General features: G+C 43.5%; 1 protein-coding gene across 1 annotated transcript in view; it reads left to right on the top strand.

Annotated features, from left to right (window-relative positions):
* Positions 1 to 18218: 18218 nt before the first annotated feature.
* HIC2 (HIC ZBTB transcriptional repressor 2) overlaps positions 18219 to 23901 on the top strand; it is a 72347-nt gene continuing 66664 nt past the window's right edge. Inside the window, exon 1 of the mRNA XM_068412798.1 lies at positions 18219 to 18302. The gene's annotated coding sequence lies outside the window, so the exon portion shown is untranslated. The remainder of the gene's footprint in view (positions 18303 to 23901) is intronic.

Raw genomic sequence — 23901 nt, 5'->3', positions numbered from 1 at the left:
TGAGAACTAGTCATACGTGAGAAAACAGCAGTTTGCAAGAATGCTCATGATAAAAGGGTAAACAAGATCTTACACAGAACCGTGCCCGGGCTTGCGTCCAAACACATTGTGTTATATCTTTAATATAAAGGGATGTTTGTAATACGCATTTCATTCTCGCTGCATGCACTCTGCTAGTGAGTGCTCTAATCACCAGGCACTTGCTGGGTGCTATGCACAAATCCTGCAGGAACCTGCTGGTGGAATAAATCCTCTTCCCACACTTAAAAGTATACCCCTGTGCTAGTTTTTGCATGTCAAGCAGCCAGAGCACAGCTGTGCATGTTTCTAAACCAGCTATGGCCGTTCCATGTGGTTCGGTTCCAGCAGGTGGTATTTGGGGTGTACACGATTGCTGGGAAATTGCACCTAATTGCAATTCTTTAAAATATTCCTTCAGATCCAGTCTGGTCTGTAGCCAATATCTATCTGATAGATTGATGGAGCACTGTTCAAGTGACTCCCATTTTGTTGCTGCTGTCAGATCAAACCCAAAATGGTGTCCTAAGGAAACCTGCTGCATCCCTTGCCCTCTCACACCAACACACTGACACTTACTTGCCTATACTTGCAAAATGAAACTCTTTTATGGACAAGTAATTTTTTCCAAGTGCAAAGCTGGCATAAGTAGAGGATATGTGTAGCCAAGATTTGCACAGTGCACAAACTAAACTGGGAATTTCAGGGCACAGTCCTTTTGTTACTGTCATACCCTTGCTTTGTCTGTAAGCTACCGCTCATCTGAATCGGTAACTCTGATCCCTCTCTGCTTGCAGGTGTAAACAGAAACACAAGCCACTTACCTGCAAGGAAGACTCAGTCCCTTATTTTTCCACACTAGAAACTGTATCTGCCTATATGGAAAGTGCTGCAAAAGCTCAATGGCTTTAGACAACTTTCATCTTAAGATACTTTCTAGTGTATGTTAATGTCTGATTTCCCAAATGGTTACACCACTTCACACCAGTATACCTCCAGTGACTTTGGTGAGACCTGCTAACCTACATTACATGACAGCACCACTGGTGCCATGAAAGGATGAATCAGGGCCACTGAGTGTCTGGAAACTCTGCTGTGAAGCCAAAAGTGCTGTGTATTGCCATCTTTCATGAAACCTGGTGTTCTGCTCAGCAGTCTCGGCAGCAAGAGGTGTACTGTTTCTTCAGCACTGCATCACCTGTGTCATACAACTGCTTCTTCTTGGGTTACTTTTTCAAGGTGTGAAAAAAGCATTTAGAAAACACTACAATTGTCTGCTACTGTTACTAAAATATGAAAAACAGTTTTCTAAGTCTCCTGGCTGCTAACATCAGCTCTGGTCCAGCAGGCACCCCATCCTGTTCACTATCTTGTCTTGCTTCTGTACCCAAGTTACTGAGCTTCTGGATACTAAATGGATGCAATGAAGCCTCTCTTTTCACATTAAGTGGCATCTGCACACCCAGGTCTTGGGTGTCATGCTAAGATCTGAGAAAATCAAAAGACACTAGAGAAAAATGAAGAGTATTAACACAGTTAGGGTGATAGCTCGTTTGCCAGAGCAACATCAAGAAATACAACACACACACCAGCGTGTCTTGCTCCAGTTTCAGGAAGAGTCATTGCCATGGATGTTGAGGTGGCATGCAAAAATGTTAGATACCTTGAATGCAAAGCGCGGGTACTGGCATACAGGATATTTTTACTCATTGAACATTGAAACGTTCAGTTTGGTAGTGACTGGGAATTTTCATTCCACAGATTTTGAGTCACTATGTGAAATGACACGAAAACCACAAAGTTTATGTTCACATCAAAAAAAAAATACAAGCACAGATGGTACCTTGTCTTTCTGGTAGCGTCAGCTGGTTGAATGAGGATTAAGCAGGTAAGAAGGGTGAAACACAGGCTCCATGCGTGCCTCTCACAGAGCTCCACTGCTGGAACTGATTTCAACAGAACTAAGATTCTTTCTGAACAAGAAACAGTCCCGTGTTGTCCCCTACATGCCTACCCTCTCTGTCAGGGCTGAAGCTCATCAGTGGAGCAGCACGGGAATGCTTGCATCGTCACTCTGCATTTGGCACGTTGTAATTAGAAAATTTCCTGTTTTCAGCTCTGTCAACCTAGTGACCAGCTAGCAAGGCAGTTGTGAAAACGAGTTCTTTTGGAAAGCCGGTGTGGGGATGAGAGAAGGCAGGAAATTAATGAGCGATGAGCACTGAGTGCAGGTGGGGAAGGAGAATGTTTACATGTATGATCCTACAACCCGGTAAATCAAGTTTGCTGTTCAACTTGCTACTGTAACTGTGAATTCTGGGTTCAGCACGGGTGTGTAAGAATGAGTACAAGCTCAGCAGGACAAGGCTGCAAATTCTGAGCTTCTGTGCAATGGCTTTTACCCTGCATTTGATATCATAATCAAATAATCATATTTTAATGAGGGAATAAAGCATGAAGATTCTTTTTCTTGTGCTATTCTACACTGCTGCAAATTAAAGGAACACCAGGGAAGCAAGAATTACAGCCCTCTCTTTTAGGGATGGTGCACACTGCTTAATATACAGCTTGACTGTTTTGTCAGAGCCACTTCATTTGTATGATTTGCTCTGTAGCCCATGGCTCATAACAAAAAAACAGATGGCATTGGTTTTGTCATCGTGCCATCTCACTGGTGAGGGAAATACTAATGTATTTCACATTTTAGACTGAGTGTATATCAGGAAATTATGGTACTTTCGTTTTATCTTAACAGTGCGTTTCCCAGAACTATATGGAGAAAAGCTGCTAGATACCAACTGACACTCTCCTGTATTTTAAAAAGATTTGTAAGAAAGTAAAAATAATGATAACAAGAGTTGCTAGGTACAATTCTTGAGCATAATCTAATGTGAATTTGTTTTCTGTTATAAGTATTTGATTCTGTAAATATGGACCCCTGTTTCACCAGGTCTACAGTTTATATTCTGGGATACATTTTAGCTTCGTCCAAAAAAAAACTGCTTGGAGTTTGGTAAATTTATAGTTTTTTACAAAGTCAAGGAAGAAAGATGAAGTCTTAATAATCCTGACAATTAACTAAATTCTTGTATTTATTTCAACTAAGACCTTCCTTCCACTGAGCCGAGCTCTCAGCACACTGCACTGCACATCTCAGGCACTGCACCACCTTGTCGTCAGGACTGTCTTTTTCTTGCAGAGCTCTTAAAAAATGGATTCCAGCTTGAAGCAAAATTTCTGGTGACTAGTAACTACATGGTGATGGTATCTTGTCTGAAGTGAAAACTGAGGGCTGACTACTTGCAGGGCTGCAAGCAGGTGAAAAAATGACATTAATTTCAGTTAAGTTTAGTTCTATGTCCAGGATAAGACAAGGGAAAGAGACAGCAGATTTGGACAGCTGAATAAAACTTCCCTATAAATATTTGCAATTAGTCAAGAAAATTATTCTTATTACCCAGTAATATCTTGCTGTCATATATGACACTAAACGTTTGAATAAGTGAATTTTTGCACAGGGTAGAATGATTTAGCACTTCCTTGCTTTCTGGGAAAGTTTTTTAGCAAAACCAGAAGACTCAAGCTGAGTACTGGCATGATGGATCTTTTTAGAAATAAATGTTAAAAGAACCTGTGTTCCGCAAGTCCAACCCTTTCACAGGGAAACAAGGACAGCAATGTGTGAGGACTGCTACATGGTGCAGTGTGGTTTTGTACCTCACGTTGGCGGAAAAAACAAGTCGACGGCAGCACAATTTGTAAACCAATTACTGCTTCTGGAATTGATAGTCTCGCGCTGCTAACTGGGGGTCTAATGGAATTGGGTGTTTGACCGCAGCAATGGCCAAACAAGGACAGGCAGCAAATTAAGTGCTATCCTGAACAGCAAAGAAAATATTACATTTCTTGCTCTAAATTAGCAACACTGAAGTTTTTTATTTAGACTTCAAAGGCTTACATAGAGACCAAAGCAGTATGTTGCTCTGTGGTCAGTTTACATTTTAAAAAGTAACAATGCTAGATTGAAAAGAAAACAGAAAGTCACAGAATTTGCTCTTGCATGGAAAAGACCACAAACTCTGGGAGCGTTTGCCACTGTGCCATGTGACCGACCTTCCCCTGCCCGTGGATGGTGGATTATCGTCAAAACTATTTGGACACACGCATGTGACCTCACAAAAATGTGCACTAGCAAAAATATACTTTTTCTCAAGCCAAAAAGGGGAACAAAATTTTTCATAAGAGAGCCCTAAGCCTTGCTCTTGTGCTAGTGATTGGATTAGGTAATGACTGATTAGATGAGGTCATCACTTTCTATGTCATATATATACAGTATTTATGGAGAATTTGCTCATTCTAATTAACAGAGTAGAAATAGTTTCTTGACAAACTTCATTTTCCTGAAACTAAGAGCCTTGAATTTGTTCCACTTTTGATCTTTCTTCAGTGGCTATGTTTGCTTTACATTAAAATAACTTCTAACATTCCCATTAAGGATAATCCCTCCAGCAGCCACAGTATGACATTTCTATATTAATCTTTTAAGCATTTTAGAAAAGCAAGGTTTCATGTTTTAATAATCACAGTGTTTTTCTCCGAGGAGTTGTAAAAATTTATGGGGCCTTTCTATCCTATTTGACTTCTACATCTTTAGAGTTTGGTGCTAATGGCCCATTCAGCCTGCTTACTCTTTGACTCCTTTTTTATTTCTTTTTCATCTTCTTACAAAAGAAAAATTGCTTCCGTGCCTTATGCTGTTGCAGATGCTATTCAAGTGGTAAGTAATTTCAATCCAACTAGCTGAAAAAGCCCCACAGTTTACCCTCATCTTGGAATCACTTGGGGGTCTCCGCTGTAGACATGTGCATACAAACCCTTTAATTCTTAATTAAGAACAAAATATAGCCACTTGTTTAAAGCAGCAAAAGCAGCAACAACAATATACATACATGTATTTTTAACAGGTTATCAGCCCGTCTGAAAAAAAATACTTTTCCTGCTTTAATATTTTATCCCATTCTTGCTTTTTTAGCAGAAAAAGAAAAGTAATAGATTAACTATTTATGTTTATTATAATTTTAAGATTGCCATAAAAGTGGCTCTCCAGTGCCCCTGGGAGCATTCTTGTCCCACACTACTGACACTTTCTTCTATGCAGAGCCAGGAAAGCCATTGCAACTAATAAAAATCCAGCCACACAATCACAGTAACAAAACAAGCAAATTCCTCGTGCTATCACCGAGACCTCTCTCACTGCTCACGGCTTCACTTTCTGAGAGCCAACAAATCTCGTCCCTTTTGGACAAAGTAATTTCCAAAGTGGAGAGAAAACAATATGCCCACTTTAAATCAAGATTGCCTCTGTTGATTTCTGTTGCTGAAATCCCTGCAGAAGAGGAGATATAACGTCTCAACTAGGCAAGTCTCAAAGCATTTGTGGTTACAGAGAACAAAACCAATATTCTCTGTTCCAATGCAAATGGAAGACACTTAGTGGGATCAATTTCTTGTGAGATGTTTCACTCAAGAAATAGATTGATGTGATTGGCACAAACAGCATTACTGTCAGAAACAGGGTCTTACCCTTGCTGAAGCCACCACAAGTCAAGTCTCACCTGACTGCCCTGTAGAGGACCAAGAGGATCAAAAAGTTTTGCAGTGGCTTATATAGAAACAATAAGCTGTTTCTTGATACAGTCCACTGTGGCCCTGCAAAGAGCCTGGGACAGAGAGAATAAAGAACAGAGCAGTCAGCAGCACTTTGGAATAAGTTTGATAATGAAGGAGACAGGAGTTTCAGGGGCTGGGAACACTCACCAAGGAAACTGCAGTAACTAGAGAGGAGTGGGAAAATCTAGTTTCTCTTCCATATTCAGGACTGTAATCAAAGAGATAAGTGCCAAGAAGATCTGCAGCATCCAGAAATTGTCAGGGTTGTCTTGCCATAGCTTCCTCAGTGATCTTATCCTAAGACAAGTGTTTCATAACAGATTGAATGATAGCTAGAATGCACGTTTAAGAATAGACAAGGAAGAAGCAACCCTTTTCTGCACCAGAAGACTCCATGCCTATTTAAAAATAAAGGGCATGGTGGCAACTCAGTCACCACCACCAGAGTCAGCACTGCCTCAATGCCGCCGGCAGCCAGCAGGCAGATGGGTCTTCCCTCACTACAGCCTCTGTGATTTACTGCATGCACATAAAGCCTGAGTAACATGAGTGCCTCCTGTATGATTTATAGAGGCGTGGGTTGCTCATCTAAGCAGAGGAGTGGGATGCAGAAATGTTTGTGCTCTAACCAGTTTCTGACATGGGCTCCTGCGGCCCAAGGCACGTCATGTTGTTTCTCAGCCTCTGGGCAAGTTCTCAATTCTTAAAACAAACCCAAGCATTTTTTGATGTGCTGTTAAAAGTTCCAGGAGAATGGGGAGAGCTTGCAGAAGTGCTCAGCTGATCCACTCCAGTCCCCTTCCTTCCGTATATCCAGCTCTCCTCTCATTCAGCCCTCAAGAGCGAGTACTGCTGACTCGCTTGATATGAAAGAAGGTGCAACGATTTTCTTCAGGAGCCATCCCTTGTCTCCTGCCTCTGGGAGAGCAAATGCAGCATATCTGTTGTGCTTCATCTGTTTCACAACCACATAATTCTGGTCCTTCACTATTCCAGAATTTTCCTTTGGCCTTTGTTTGGCTGAGCACTTAGAAGAAAGATTTGCCCCTTTGCTTCTCTATTTGTACAGTTACAAGTGTAAAATTTATTGCTCTGTATCCTTCTCTCGTGTTTGTAAAGCCACTGAAAAATGTAATGTCCTAAATGCTGCATTTTTACTGACAAGCTAAAGGTATTTTTCAGCAAATATTGTTGATGATATATATTGTTTTGCTCTCTACATCAAGTTTGATCTTTAGTGCACGTTTTGGACAAGTAGACTATTACGTGGCAACACATCACACAGTTTGAAAATGTTACACCAAGGAGTGGGGCCAGCATCACAATTTATAACATCAAATTTGTCACCAGAAGTTAAGCAAAAGTTGAAGATATTTTGCTCTGATTCAGCCCAGAGTCCTGCTAGGGACCTCCTTAGCCTGTGAACACTACATGGGTGGTACTAGGTGGCCATTATGGTGTCCTTGGTGTTCCCAGTCAATGATACCTGTAGTTGCCTGTTCCTGCACCATCCTGTCACCCAGCATTGGTTAGAGCAGGCTAAAAGCTGCTGTAAATGACACTCTGGCCCAGGGGCAATAGCAGAGCACCAGGAATTCTGTCTTTATCTGAGTTTCTAGTATGTTGCTTTTTACATGCATTGTCCTTAAGCTAAAACAATGTGAGAACATTGCCAGAGATTTTGTGCCTCCAGAGAAATAGACGGAAAAAACCAATGCAAGTATTAAAAAGAGGAAGGAGAAGCAGAGGGTCTGCATTCCCATGCATAACCCCTAAACTGGTACTACAACTAGAAATCTGCAAGAAAGTGCCTCTCAGCCCTCAGTGCTGATACAGAAAACCATGAAACTAAATCGCCCCAAACATTCATAACCAGACTTCTGTCTGCTCCTGAAAAAAACCCCCAATCTGTTGTTCTTTGTCCTCTGAACTATAGTCACCTTGCATTACACGGTATGAAATGACTAGCCAGGCTTCCCTTTGTCATTGGTGTTAATCACAGAAGATGAATATGAACTGACCAATGGTGTTTATAACCTTGTTTAACAATGTCAGGCACTGGGCTGGAGTCTCCTCTCCCTTTCACCCATATCACTCCAGTGCCATCAGTGTAGTTATTTCAGATTTATACCAGCACCAGTGAAGTCAGACTCAAACAGAAAGGCACTTTTAGGATTAAAAAATCCAACAACACTTTTGAAAAATAAAAAGAATGAAAAGTATCAGAACCCAGTGAATTTCTTTGCTTTGCAGCTCAGGTGCACACAAAAGCCATTTTCCATGAAAACAGCATAGCGTATGCTAGAGTAGGAGAGGCTGGCGTCTGAAGCAGATCCCCTGCCAGCATAAAGCAAAGCATGTTTCACACCCATATATTTTCACTGGTACGTGAAAAATCACAGTAAATACAGTACACATTGGTACCAAACAACAAAATGTCTCTCTGATGGTAGAGAAACTTTTATCTTGAATCACCAGTGCCCTCCTGGCACTGCAACGTATTTATTTTTTAGCATTCAATGACCTTTGATACCAGTAACTACAGAGGGCTGCCAAGCTGCCCATGGGCAATTCCATGCCAGCCTTTATCTGCTTTCTATGCTGGGCAGTTTGAAAATGAGCTCTGCTTGTTTGTGAAGAGGTAGGTAGGAAGCTAGCAAACCCTATAGGGACTGTGCCGGAGTGTGGGAGTGTGTACGTGTATGTTATGTACATGCCTGTGTGTGTGACAGATTCTGAGGGCACCGATACTCAGTTAATACACACCTATGTATGTGTGCATGCAACCAAAGGAACTGTAGTTTCTTTCTCTTATACAATATAAAAAGTGGTATCTGCATGGCCATTGGCTTTAAAGGGCTGGGCTACATCAGCTGGGCTACAACATACCTAATATTCTGGTGTCCACTTTGTACGTAAATGAGCCTTTTTGTTGTCCTGTATCTTGTGATTATCTTCTCTACCACATTAATTAAAAACACTGCTGTGACCTGACCAAACCTGGAGTACTCCCCAGGCTTGTACTTTACCCTGGGCACTGCCAGCTTTGGGGAGTTTGCACAGCCCAGTTGCTCTACGACAGTTCCATGTTTTTCAGCTAAGTTCCCAGCTGCAGAGGCACGTGTCGCCCTGAGCTAGCTGTCCCAGCAATGACAGCGCATGGCCCATGCTCACCCAGATGTAACTCACAGAGAAAACGCCAAGTTAGGGAGGGAGGAAAAGGTGGCTTTTAGTTAGACCTCCACCAACTAAATCAAGCTAAAATTACCTATGCCCTTTGCTTAAGTGCCACTGCTTGGGAAGCAATCTCATTACGTGTGGCAAACACGTAAGCTTAAAAGCATTCAGCTAAAACCAATCCTTCTGCTGTCCACTGGACACCAACTGGCAACAAAGCTCCACATCGACACCGATCTGGCAACCTGTAGAGTTTGCCCTCTATTACATTTTGCTTCTATAAGCACAGCTATTATTGGAACTGCTTACTTGACCATATTGTATGCTTTACCTCCATCTGACAATAATTCATTCTTCCAGCTTGCAACATTAATTACTTATGCATACTATATACACTGCCACTCAAAGTACATATACACAAAGAAAGCAAAAAGAGTTTATGCACAGTTGAATTCAGTGTTTTTTTCCTATTATTTTTATCTAATGTGAGGACAAGAAGAGATTTTTAGGTTACCTGTACTTGCAAGTCAACACCAGAAATACTCAGAAATGTAGTATATTAACAAATACTGGCTGGCTCTGTGGGTTATTACAGACAATATAAAATATAGCTCAGTATCTCTACACTACCCAATAAGCAATAGAACCAAAACTTCACTTAAATATATATTTATGGATGGATGTGTGTGTACACACACATATACGTACTTACATGTAAACACAGAAAAATAAAAACAGGACCAAAAAAAGCTGGTCAAAATATACACATGCTTTTGATGATTAATAGTTTCCTATGTGTAACATTAGAAACATAAGACTGGAAGAGATCCTGGCACCTCAGAAATTCCCAGCCACTACCAGCAATGTATCGTACATCTGTCATACCCATGGATCTACATTAGTCTGTAAAGTAGTTGCAGTTTTCAGTTCTCTGCTCTTGTTGGAAAGTGAGTGTCTCTTACAATTACACTGGGCATCCTGATAGACTAATACGTGTCCTAATACCTGGGATGAGATCCTACACAACAACAGACATGAGGGTCCAGCAGTGCCTTCCTATTGCTACTGGAAGAGCCTTCTCTAGGATCACATTTGTCATTTCTATCACTGCCTCATGTACTCACGGTTCACAGTCATCCACAGACAAACATGCATTTTTTTTCCTTTTGGTAGTCATTTTTCTACCTTCAAGAGTCTATTTTTCTGCATAGGGTTCTTTGTAGTTAATAGAGAGACAGACACATCCACAGAACAGTTCCTCTTATCCTAAATTAAGAATCCAGAAGAGGCAGGATAGACCTTCATTCTCGAGGTATCTTCCTGTTTTCATTGGCTGCAAAGGAAGCCCTGACGACCAGCTTGAAGAAGACGCCTAATTTTCGATGGCTAATGGTGAAGTGCATCCCAAATGTATGTTTGGTTTTGTATGGAATTGGACCCCATTTCCATTGCTCATTGCTTTCACTGTCTTCCAGCTCACCAGCCGTGATACCCTGATCCTGTTAACGACACTGCCTCTTGATGTTTCATCAGAAAATGTCTTTAGGATACTCCAGCTTAAATGACAATAGATCATTATAGTGAATATTAAACAAGTTCAGTCTTGAATCACTAGTAATCTCTCTATCCCAACAGTAATCTATTGGCATCTCTTCTTCAGACAATTCCTTACGCATTTTACTGCTCTTGTACTAATCCCCATCTTCTTCATCTTAATTAATAACTTCCCATGTGGCATCATATCAAATGCTTGACTAAAATCCACATAGATTAGATCTACTACATTTCCCCTTGCTTAGAAAATCAGTTATCTCAGCAAATAAATAGTTCAGGATACTTGGCAAAACCAACGTTGTGGTTGCATTTTATCCTGTTTATCTTCTCTTTTGCTCTCACTTTCTTTTTTTTCTGGTTAACCATATTTTCCTTTAAAACTCTTCTGAAAGCCTGAAATGGTCTCAAAATCAATGAGCTCAGTGGCTACTTAGGTAACTTTCTAATAATTTTAAAAATAAAAGTATTATATCTACCCTTTTCAAATCATGGAAGAACAGCCTTCAAGTCAAAAATTTATTTCAAATCCTTGCTGTGAATCTGGTACTTGTTCCTTTGCAATTCTGGGATGGAAATTACCTGGTCTCCCTTGCTTGAAAATGTTGAGCTCTTTTAGATTTGCTTTCATCTTTACTGTGGTAATTTCCATTTTCATCCCCTCATTCCAACTAATCATGCCGGTTTTGCTCCCTTCTGCAACTTCATTCTTAATCTTAAAAGCTATAGCAAAGCTTTCATTTAGATTTAGGGTGCAAAAGTATTTTTATTCTTTTCCTTGTCCACACACTTCATATTAGCACCAGTTCTTTTCTGGTTCCCTGTTTATTTACATGGCTGAAGAAATGTTTCCTTTCTGTTTTAATTTCCTTCTGACATCTATTTCAGGTTATTTTCAGCAACTCTCACTTTATTCTCAGCACACATAGGTAGTGGTTTTGTTCATCACTTGTTTTCCTTTTTATTGCTCTCCCATAGTCCAGTGAAATTATGCCATTGCACAGACTCTATTAACTAATAGGGCAGACATAGTTAAATACAGATGTTTTGTAGATAGGTACAGAGTGAACATATTTGCAACGAAATTCACAGGCCAACAGAAATCAAAGATCTTGTTAAAATGGAAGCAATGTTTTTATCTGATTAGAGTTGCAAAACCCCTTGCATCAGCCCCGAGGATGCCAGAATGCCTAGCAAAAAGCTTCAGCTTGTAGCAATAAAAATATTGTATGTTTCTTCTCTTCCAAGGAAATTAAAACTTTCTATCACTAAGAACACAAGAGCAGCAGAAGTGTGCAAAACAGTACCTTGTACAAGCTCTAACTGATCAGCCTAATTTTTCCAACTGTTACCTTCTGTTTATTTTTCAATTGAGTTTCTAACCCCATGATTTTGAACAGAGCCCTTAAAATGCAAACCAGTGCAGAGCTGAGTGAATCTGTGAGCCACTGCAGCACAAAACTAGCTCTGAATTGGGGACTTTTGTGGCTACTTTTGATACTAAGGATTCAGATTACATTTACAGTTTCTGATTTTCCTTGATTACATATGATTTTCCTAAAAGATTGTATTGTGATTTCCAGCTGTGGAAAAATTATTTGTAGAATTTGTGCACTACCAAGTTTTGAATTAGTAAAAATAGGAGCAGATACGACAAATTAAGGTATCTTTACACAAAGATCAAAATCTAATGTTCATTATGTCCATCCACCAACTGCAGTCAAAAGACCGTAGACAACAGTGGGGGAACCAACTACTCCAGCTAATTACACAGGAGCTTTACTGAGGATAGTATATTCATGTATACAGCATTTGCAGCTAAGAGACAAAAGATTCTCAAAACCCATCTTAGCATAAAATTGGAGTCTCCTCCACAGACCCTTTGGAATCTGTTGGAAAAGACCTTCCAGACACATATGTCTGACTGTAGAGGGATATTTCTATTGAGGGCACAGTAAAATAACTTTTTAATTTCGTGAGCTATCACCAGCTGTTCTGTTACCATTCAAGCACAGTTTTCCTGGCTCACTGCAATGCCTCAGAGGATGCCTGTTTCAGCTCCAGTCTGATGTTTTAGTGACACTGTCAGGACCACCCCACTGGAGAGGCAATGACTGCAAACCTCTGCTAAGAAACTTTCTTTTTTTTAAATTATTTTTAGGGCTAAATCCTTTTTTATTCTTGAGGAGCAGTCTGGTTAGCCCTCGCCTTCACTTTGCTTTCAGACATACACCCTACACTGGCATTCTCTCCCCTGTATGTTTTGCTTAGTTCCTTGAATCATATTTTTTTTTCCTTTTCGCTTCAACTTTCCCACCCAGCTTCACCCATCAGTTTACTACTGTAAACAACTGTTTTGCCTGCTAGATGGCACTGGACATCCACTAGCGCTGGGACTGAAGGCAGGTGGCACTGAAGAGCTGTAGGGGCACATGGCCACCCTTTGGTCCTTATTCTATTTACTTTCTGCAATGGCATTTTCTTTGCTCAGATTACTTCATTCCTCTCCCACAGCATTGGCTTGCCACTATAACAATTCTACCCGTGTCCTCTTCCTTTTCTATGATGAGTTTAAACTTGCTATTAGCACAGCTATAAAGGACTGGAGCTGCTTCTGAACCCATCGCTTGGTTGAGAACGACTGAAAACAAACTGAAGCCCTGGAATTCCTCACAGTTGCAGCCACTGACTTGATCTGAGTCCTAAGTATTTTGCAAACAATAACTTATTTTGGGGGGATACAATTAATTAAACTTTTCTGCCTGAAAGCAGTATTACAGAGCTATTTGTGAATAGATACTAAGGGCTAATATACAAGGATGGTGGGAAATCTGCTCGTTCTTTGGATTCAGTTCTGAATTCTTCGTATGCTGTTAGGACAAAAATCTGTTCATCACGGCTGCCTTGGATGTGTTGTATTCAACATATTCATCAAGACACCGAGGAGGACGTTGAAGCTTTCATTTGTGTCTGCAGAGCACCCAGCACAATCCACTGCTGCTGTCCTGACTGTGCTCTTTTCAAAATAAATATTACAGAACACAGTAAAAAAAATTAGAAAACAAAGTTAATCACAAGTATCTGGCTGGAAATAAAAGAACCTCTTTCTTCCAAGTATCCACTAGCCCAAACCATCCTTCAGAATGTGCTTGTTGTGCCACAGCATTTGTAACCAGAGTGCCACCATTACCCTTCTAGTCCAGTCTTTCACCTGAGAATGCTGTTCTCTGCACCTGAGTAACGCGTTTGCTTTTCATGTACACGGGCACATGTTTCACCCAGTGCCAGACGTGCCCACAGTGGGTGTGATTTCTTGGAACTCGAGGGTGTACCCTCTGTTTGGATGGCAAGTTCTCTGGCTGTGGTTGCTTGGAGACATTATAGGTATCATGGTATCTGCCTTGCATGCCTGTAGATGTTTTCCAGGTAGGTGTGGTCATACTTCTACTTGGCTCATCAGATTCTCCACAGATGTCCACTGTTCTAGTGACAGCGCCAGGTCTAGCTTTCTCATTAATTCTTTTTCAACCTTACAATTATCATGTATACATGAAGCTGAATGCAGTGTTGCATCCTACCATATAATTTCTAGGTGCCAGACACCTAATTTCTATCTTTTTTTGTCTCCTCTCCACTGAGAATGTGTCTATCTCTCAGTTTCCTTAGGGATGCTCAGAACTGATCATCCCCAAACCTAGAGAAGATTCAAATAGAAGTAAAGCTTTTTGCAGACTAAATATTGTGGTGGCGTTTTAGGATTTCTCCCCTTCTTTCCAACCTTCTTCACTCCCTTCTCTCTCAAAAGTTATCACCTGCCTAGCAAAGTTGGCAGACAGACTGAAATCCTTCTGCCTCAAGACATTCCTGTGCAAAGCCTGGCACCTTCCTTCAAATGTCTGATGAAAGTGGGTTTGAACCAGTCTGTGAACTGGCAGGGGCACACACAGACTGGTCTGCTGACTGTTTCTAGGGCAGCAAGCTTCAGTAGAAGGAAGGAAGATTGAGGGCAGATGGTGGCATTGTTGAGGTCTTGAGATGCCACACAGAGATTCACAAAAGTGGGTCTTTCTAAACCCAAAAGTCTAAACCTGCCTGAAATAACTCCAGGATGCATTTTTGCCCTGTTTAGGTAACATAGCACACGGGCTTCTGTGTATTTGCTTACCAGTTCCTCTGGCACAGCATGAAGCAAATGGCTACCTACACCTCCCTGCCTATTTGCAAGGCCACTTAGCTTTAAGATACAGCTAAGAGCAGCACCACCAATCTTAAATTAACTTTCCCGGTGGGGGAAGAGTATTGAATTGATCCTTATCTACTTCACTGGGTCTTGTGCTGACAGTCAGGTTTGCTGTTCTCACCACTGTTAAAGTGTTCTGCTCTTTATTGGGTGTACTGTGAACAAACCACCAGTCCAGACCTTTCTGATATGGCTGTTGTGATTTGTCTTATCTTTATTTGCTCCTCAAGCCACTTTGGTAGGGCTGAAGAAAGCATCTCCTGCAAAAACTTTGAACTCTGGATGAGCAACTAGAAAATATCTTTATTATCAGGGAAGGAGAGCTTAGGCTGCAGCTGGGATCCAGCTGAAGTGCATGCGAACCGCAGGGATCTGCACAGGAAGTGGCTGAGAGAGTCGCCGGCGTGGAGGCTATTAGGGAATTCTTAGAGATGTGTTAAACGGTAGGCTCAGCTTCACTAATGAATCCCCTTGCTCAGGCTACAGAGAGTTTTGGTTATGGGTGGCTCTGAGGGCACAGAAGAAAATGTCATCTCACACTTGCAGCTCATACAGTGATTCCTACATGGGATAGTGGAAGAACTGCGCACAGTTACAATAAAAATGTTTATATGCATTGCTCCTGTTATTATAGATTAATTAGCTACTGAAGGAAGAAAGTGCTACAAGGGTATAATTCAGATTTCTGCACAGTTGTACTTTGTGGCAATAGTCAGTAAAATTAAGATGATATCAGTTCACTTAACATTTTACAAAATAATAGCTTGAGCTTGCAGGCTGTGCACACGCTTAGTGTAAGCATCTGAACAGCCCCTGCTTGCTCAGTGTGATTACTGATGTGCTTAAAGTTAAGCATGCATGAAAGTCTTTACAGGACCAGGGATGCAAAACAGCAATAACTTTCCCCCTCTATATACTTCCAATAGGTAAATAACTAAAAAAAAATGCACAAACCAAACCTTCAGATTTCTATGGATTCTATGGGTGCAAAGGCCATGTCTGCATCTGTGTCTTGAATGGTGCAAAATGCACTGTCAGTCCTTAACAAATAGACAGGAGTGATGAAAAGCTAATATGCAAATTGGGTTATACATGAGGATGTTTTCTTAATTTGTGTATAAAGCTCATTTCAGATTCCAATACATGTACAAGCTATAATCTATATAATTTCTCTTAACACACACTTGAGACCTCATCAGTGATGGGAGAAATAATCTTAACAAATGCCTTTTTCATTGCTCAAAACCTGGGAGGGAGCAGCAGTGTTTGGGTTGCCGGGAGGTAGTGGTCGGGCTCCGGGCTGGGTTTCGGGGTGTGGGTGGCAGGGAAGGGGGGGCGGCTCGGGGTGGGGGAAGCCCTGGTCCCTCGGTGGGAATTACCAGCTCCCGGTCCCTCTCCCAGCCCCGCCGCGGCAACATTTATTGCAAAAGCAGGAAATTGCTTATTACCAAACTAGCTGGCAAGGGAGCGGGAGCCGATGCTGTTCCACACTGGCACAGCACTTGCTTAGCTGCTGCTTTCCCTGCCTCTCCTTGTGCCGCTCTTTCTTTTTCTTCTCCCCCTCTTTCTCTCCTCTCTCCCTCTCTCTCTCCTCTTCTTTTTTTCATTTTGGCTTCTATTCAAATGTGGGTCAGGGGTGAGCGGCTCCCAACGTCACAAGCTTGCAAGATGGCGCTGGGAGGAAGGCTGTGAGATGAGGAACAGGCTGGTATAAACCGAGAGGACAGGAGAGGGAGAGGAGGAGGAGGAGGAGAGGGGAAGGGGAAGAAAAGCTGCTGCTCCAGATGCAATAAGAAGGTAACGCGGAGCGGGGCGCGGGCGCGGGCGGGGGCGCGGGGCCGCGCGTCCCGCTGGGGCGGCCGGGCGCTGCCGGGCTCCGCGGTGCAGCCCAGCCCCGCTCCCCCGCTCTTTATTTGCAGCCCCGGTTATTTGCCCATCTGCCCGGGTCCACTCGGGAGAGTCGCCGGGGTGGCGGGGGTGTCCCCTTGTTCCCTGCCCTGCAGCAGCCGTGCCCGGCACCGGCGGTAGTTCCATTGAAAAAAATGCAGATCATGTTCTTTCCCCTCTTGCCCCCCTCTCCCCGTGCCCCGGGCCCCCTCCCCTCGCCCGCCCGGCGCGCTGCCCCGTTGCTTTCGGGGCCGGGGCGTGCGTACGGTGTATTGGCCACCGTGCCTGCCTGGGGATTGCAAACGTTGGCTATTTGGTTGAAGCGGCTGGAAACTTTCCCCCTCCTCCCGTGCCATTTGTGCGTGTGTGTGTGTGTGTGTGCGCTGCCCCTTCCCCGGCGGCGGTGGGAGCGGGGCGGGGGGCCGCAGCTGCTGCCCGCCGGGGCTGGCCGGCGCGGGGGTGACCGCCGGGGCGGGCAGGCAGCCCCGGAGCAGCAGCCTTCTCCCCATCCCCACTCGCTCCCTGCAAGTGAGCCGTATTTTATTTTTTTTTCCCCCAAAGGAGGGAGCGGAGCCTCGGGGTGCCGGGGAGGCGTGTTTGTGCCGGGGATCCGGCCGCATTGTGGAGGAGAGGGGAGGGAAGGGGCTCCCGGGACTCGCATCGCCTCCTTCCCCCCCGCAGTCCATCCGCGGGGCTGCAAGGCGACGAGCCAGGCCGGCATCCCCCAGCCCCAGCGCCGGCCCCTGCCCCACCGGGCACCCCCTGCCCTACCGGGACCGCGGTGAACTTTTGCCCTGGCTCCCCCTTTCCCCGCCGCCCCCCTCGGCCGTTCGGGATCGCGGAGGGAAGGACCCGCCGGCATCGCTCGCTCTGCCCGTCGCTGCGGGTCTCTGGCTTTTGTTACGACACCGTCTCGGATGCAATGGACGGAGCGCAGGATCGCGCACCCTCCCGCGGCCGGGGGCTCGCAGGACCCTGCCCGCCCGGCTTTGTGCCCCGGAGGAAATGCCGCTTCCCCGGCCGCGCCAGCCGGGCGCAGAGCTGTCCACCCCGTTAAGAAAAAAAAAAAAAAAAGGAAAAAAATTGGATTGTCCGTCCAGGCTGGCAATATTGCTGCCGAGGCGCGTAACACGGTAATTCAGGGAGCCGGGAGCGCCGATCGCTGCCCGCGGCTGCCCGGTCCCGGGTGAACGGCGCGGCGGAGCCGGGCCGGGCTCTGCATCCTCAGCCGCGCCGGTGCCGGTGCCAGCTCGGCGGCGGGGGGAGCCGGGCTTTTTTGTTTATCTGGTTGCATTTAAAAGGAAAGCCAAGCCGGCGGGGGGAGCGGCGGGGGGAGGCTGTGTGCGCGGCCCCCTGCGCGGTGCGCGGCCCGGGGAGCCCCGCGGGCGCGCAGGGTGGCCGCGGTGCCCGCAGCGCCCTGCCTGCTCCCTGCCTGCTCCCGGCCCCTTTTGTATGGGGCGAGAGAAGTCAATCATTGACTTCTGCTTGGACTGGTCCCAGGTGGCAGCGGGCACCGGGGCGAGCGGGCGGCTCTCGGCGCGCCCCCCGCGCTCCCCGTTATCGCGGCCGCCAGCCGCGCTCCTCCCGGGCGCTCCGCGGCCGCTGGACACCGCGCCCGGCCCCGCCGCCGCCCGGGCGCTGCTCCCCGGCCGCTCGGCTGAACGCGTATTTACACACGGGGATCTGGTGACTCGAAACTTTCTGCTGCGAAATCCGCAGCCTTTGAAAACTGGGGCTGCCCCGGCGCTTCCAGAGGCGGGTAACGTCGCGTTTATCTGCGAGCGGGGCGGGTGTATACCTTTACATCACATTAATGAATTATATATGAAACCGAGTGTTTTAGCAGACGGCTACCGAAATCACCCTGGACGTTACTTAGTTGTTAGAATAAATCTCAGAGAGCAGCCAGAAACCAGTTAAGAACAGCATCAAAATTACATTCTGCTGATAAACTGTCCTTTCACCAAAACTGGTTTAAATTTGTTGCGGAATGCTGTTTATATTTGAATGGCTTCCATGTTTTTCCACAGATTAAAGGGGAAAACAATATGCAATAGTCACTTTCAATGGAAAATGTCAGAACTATGAGCAGATGTTTGCTGTGCTTGATAAATACAGTGTATGAACAACTAGTTATTCAAGATGACTTATTACTATTTTTTATGACTCAGAACTATTGTATATACTCCAGCAGCTCTGGAGAGAAAGCTGTAAATGACTCCTTAGGATTTCACAGCAAATCTACATGGAGAAAATCACATACGGAAAGAAAATTGACTTATTTCCACAACTGCAAGTGGCCTCCTTTTTGCGTCTTTTCATTAGCAATCTAATCCTAAAAGCATTAGGAGCAATTATTTGCAGTGGTGCCTGACATACTAGGTCTAATTATTTAAATCAGTTTAACTTTTGATGGTTGACCCATTAGGTCAAATCTGTGTGCCCTTTGTTATATTTATTAAAAAAAAAAAAAGGAGGGGAGGGGGGTCTTCAAACTTGCCACCTGCTACTGACATATCATTTTAGCTCCGGAGGAGATCAGCATTAAGAATAAGCAACCTCTTACATTTGTTACTTTCCATTCTATTACGGGTAAGGAAACCCCGCAGAAGTGCCTTGTTCTTTCGTGTCTAAAAGCCATTGCTTAATCATGGCAGACTTGCGTGGCCGCAGGGGTGTAAGCAGGAGGAATAGGAGAATCCGAGGATATAGCAGGTTTTTCTTGTGTCATGCTTCCTAATCTATGTGAAATGTAGACAAGATGCACATACATAAAAGGGATGATTTTTCAGTGTTTGGGGCAAAAGCTTCTTCCAAGGATGTGGGAGAGCTCTAAATCTTTAATGCATAAAGAAATAGCTCATGTTAGTATTCACATACGTTGCTGGGCAGAATGACTTATGGATGTGTAGATAGTAATAAGTATTGCAAGATGCTTGAAGCACTTGGTATCACGTGATACATCGTAGTGTCAGTGCTGAATTGTTTGGCAGAAGCCAATGTGTGACAAGCGGTGGGGGGAGAGAGAGAGAAAGAGAAGGTGAGAGGCCTTATTCCAGGAGGGTACATGTTCAGTTTACTTTGATTAGTTGTTTAAAACAACTAGAACGCAACCTAATGCTAATCAGTTGGCTGTGTAATAGATTGAAACTCCCCAAAACATCCACCGCAGCCCAAAATTGGTGGTCACAGCATGAAATTTGAAGTTGTGAACAGCAGATCTTGAAATGAGAGTTCTCGTTTTCTAGCATCTTTACAGCTTATAGTAATTAAGAACTGTCAAACATAAACTGTACGTTGTGTGTTCCTTTGACCTTGTATAGAAAATAGTATGTGGCTTTTCTTTGAGCTCCTGCTACCTTCTTTGTTGACAGATGTAGGGAAATAGGATAATGTTTGAAAATCGAGGTGCGTTTGCCTTCACATCAGAACTCCCGTTTGTGCTGACTGCAGCGTTTAACCCTCTCAACCAGCCTGGTGAACATATCGTAGCTTGATAGGTAGAGGTATTGGTATGACAAGGTTGTTATGTTTTCTCTACAGAAAACCGAGTTTCTCGTCCCCTAAACAAATCTGACTGATAAAGTGTATGAACAAAACTGCAGTTTCTGACAGCATCCGGAGAAGAACGTTGCCACAAAGCAGCATTTCAGTGCAGCAGCAAATGTGGTCTTGGGGTGGGAGAAAGCAGAATCACATTTGTGACATAGCCATTATATTGGCTGTATTGTGACAGGCGAAGCTCAATGGGAACGGGGACCATTCCAGCATCAGTGGACATGCCTGCCCTGCTGGGCTTGGAGAAAAATTAACAGGGCTCAGCTGTGGGGTTGCAACAACAGAGTGTTGACCCAACCATAAGCAGCAGCATATTTTTTAAAAAGCACAGATGATTTCTCCTTTGGTTTGGTGTGGACTGAACACCAGTGATTAAACCACTAGGGCTGCTTAAATTGGTTTTTATCTTGCTGTAGTATCAGGATCAAGGACAATGCATTGCAATAGAGATTTTGCTCTGCTGTGCAGTAGCTCATTGGCAAAGCGACTGCATTGGTTTGTTTAGGTCTTTTTAAATCATCAGTGACAGTGTGCTTAGTTCTCTCAAAAGCAGCAGAAACAATGTGAAAAAACAAGTGTTCCTGAGAGTTGTATTTTCTTGTTCAGTTAGCATCTCCAGGTTCCAACAGGATGCCAATTTTAAGCTGGGTTTCTTTCCTTGAAGTGTATGCGTATTACAAGCTAGCTGTCCAAACTTGTAAGTTACTCATGCTTCTTGTTTGTAATTCCTGGAAAGAAAATTCACCCTCCAGTGCTGGCTCCCACAAAACAAGGAAGAAATGAAACAGCGAGGTCAATCCTGAATTTTAAGCTGATACAAAATGGGTTGTTACAATAGCTGTAGGGAGGAGACTACAGCACTGCAATAGCTGTACCTGGTGTAAGTGACAGGTGGGAGAAATTTTGTTCTTTTTCATTTGTGTTTGGATGACGGCCCAGTGCTGGCCACAAACTGCAATCTAGGATTAATCCTCACATAGTGTTTTCTTTCTATATATCAGATTTCTCATTTTGTTAATGAGCACAGCCTCGCATGCACTTGAAATCAGCTGTTCTGCAGTGGAAGCAACAGGGTTTTGCATTATTGAAATGACGGCTCTCATGCTTTCCTAGAGCCCATATTGTTTGACCAGGGCGGAGGGTGATCCTTGTAATCACAGTCCTGAACAGGGATTCTAGTTACTGATTTTACTTAATGGAAGGGGGTGGGAAATCTAGTTTATCCAGGATCACATATGTACTATATCACATTTTCTGATGTGCACATTGTGGATTTGAAGGGGCCGAAGAGTGATCTTTTAAACAGAAAACCTCAAGCAGGCATTTGGAAATGGACCTATTGTGGGAAACCTCCTTCAGCACTGTCTCTCTTGCTAATGTAGAAAAGACAAACTGCTGAGCTGTCCTGCAGAAAGAGTCAGAAGACACATGCACTCACAGCTAAGCTGGGAGAGGAAGGGTCCTGGTCTTCAGCTGGCAATAAGAAGAGTTTAGAGAAGTGCAGGGAGTTCCCTGCTCGAAACTGTCATCAGGGACTGCTCTCCCAATAAAAACTGCTCTGAAAACAGGGTGTATTTCTTGCTTCTGTTGCTAAATGTTCTGAGAGATTCCATGCAGGAACTAGGAACGACTCCCTCTTGTTCTTCCAGCTTTGGATACTGGATGGAAAAACTTGCCAAAGCTGTCCCTGCCCAGGTTCTGGGTGGGAGGTAGAAAGCATTTCATGTAGGATGCCAGCCTGAGGCATTTGCTGTCCTTCAGTCCCTTGGGTAAAGGAAGAGGGGGTAGCTTTCAATAATGTATCAGATTGCCCTATCCACTCCCTTCCCCCACTGAACCAAACACTACGCAGATAAAATTGTCTTCAAATCAGTCTTTTGCCATGAGTTCTAAAAGAGACACACGACAGACTGACTGGGGAAGAGGCTCACATGGTAAAGAACCTTACTCTGCTCTTCGTGCTGGGCTAGTCCCATTCGATCCTGGACTAGTTTAAGATGACAGGGGTGTACAGCGGATTCCTTCCCCTAAATGTGTGCTCATTTCCCGTTGTATAAAGAACCATTCAGTGTGTGGATTCAGTTTTCCAGGAGTCGAATAAAGACACTGCCATGTAGGACTCCACTTACTGCATTTCCATGTGCTGCCAAGATGCCACCAGCCAGTTTGACAGTTTAGAAATATTTTCTCTTATCTGATAAATAGCAGAATAGAGTAATTTACATTGCCAGTTTTAACTGAGAATTGAAATCAGCCGACAAGAAAGCTTATTTTAAAGCTTGCTTGTTTGTCTATGTGGTAGTTACTCTCCAGCGGAAAGACTGGATCTCACTGGTTTGTATCTATTCAAACATGTTGACGTGCAACTGAAAATAACTTTAATATAAATTTGGTATTATTTTCTGTTAAGCAGGAGGACAGGGTTTAACACATTCAAGCTATGATTTAACATGCAAATCAGAAACAAAATTAATTTATTATGTTATTGTTTCTGAGAAATGTATCAAGCAACTTCTTATATAGCATTAAATTGAATGAAATGCTAAACCTGAGTATTTTGAAGTGTTAAATAAAAATAATTGGAAAATATTTTCTCATCAAAATACTGTCTGACAACCTCCTGAGATCCCTTCCTATGTGACTTATTCTGTGATTCTTATTCAGCTCCATTTTAAATGCAAAGCAAAGAAAATGTTCTTCGAGGAAAGGGGAACTGATTATTTTCTAGTTATGCTGCTCTTTCATGAGTTTAGAACTAGCAGATTAGTCTCTAACACCTAGTTTTAATTTGGAGGGAAGTAAGCTTCCCTGCCCTTCTGCCCCTCCTCAAATCTCAGTTGCTTTCTCCAGTCTGAAAGAACCAGTCATTGAACTAAAACCGAACAAACCATCCTCTCTGTCCCTTTACAAGAGGCTCCTGATGCAAAAGGTTAGTTAACTGCCCAGGATTGGATGAAACAATAAAGAAGTGGCTTTCTCTGTTTAGGGACTGACTTTCCTCAAAACTTCACTAGCAAACACATACAATTGAAGAACGACTTTTTTTTTAAACAAGACCTATTTAAAAGAAGGTTGGAAATTATGCCAGTGTATAGTGAGACTTGAACTTGTGCTGTTTTTATTTAATGTTGTTTCCCCTATCCCTGGAAGGTGCTTTGTTATTCCTAGTTTCTGTTTACCCTTATAAAGCATTCAGAATGGTCCTCATGTGGAACTTTTGGCATCAAACTTCTCGAGTCCTTGAAAAAGGCTCTTTGTTCGTTTTCTAGGCAGTTCAAATGCTCTTTGATAATGTGATATTAGTGACATGATTATGCCCAGTCTTCAAAGAAAAATGTGGATGTCCTTCTAGGCAGGAAAAATACCTACCAAAATTGTAGATGGCAGAGAATCCACTAAAAAATGTAAATGTGCGTGCACATCTATGAAGTGTACATAGCCAGAACTGTAATGCCTAAATGCTCAATAAAAGGAATTTTGGCATGAGAGAGAGAGTTGTCTTGTAATTCTTCAGATGTCAGCAGACTGATGTTTGGCTGAACGTGTTTTAAAACTAATGTAGCTTACGACTCGAAAAGTTTTACCCAGAAAACTTGGTTATAAGTACTTACTGTTATGAATTGGTGCAGTAGTTGAACGTATGCACACATTTAGTTCTTCTGGGTGAGCTTGTGGTCTAGGGAACTCTGGGTTCAGTTTCTATCACTGATTTAAATTTTCCATGCTATGGTCATGAAGGAAGTTAAGCAACTTAAGTTTTCTTCATGTTTAAAGTGTGGAGAATACAATGTCCTTGGTTT

The sequence above is a fragment of the Nyctibius grandis genome, chromosome 14 (assembly GCF_013368605.1).
Source record: "Nyctibius grandis isolate bNycGra1 chromosome 14, bNycGra1.pri, whole genome shotgun sequence".
In the NCBI taxonomy this organism is placed as follows: Eukaryota; Metazoa; Chordata; class Aves; order Nyctibiiformes; family Nyctibiidae; genus Nyctibius; species Nyctibius grandis.
The sequence above is the reverse complement of the archived record's forward strand: the minus strand, read 5'-3'. Positions and strand labels throughout refer to the sequence as shown.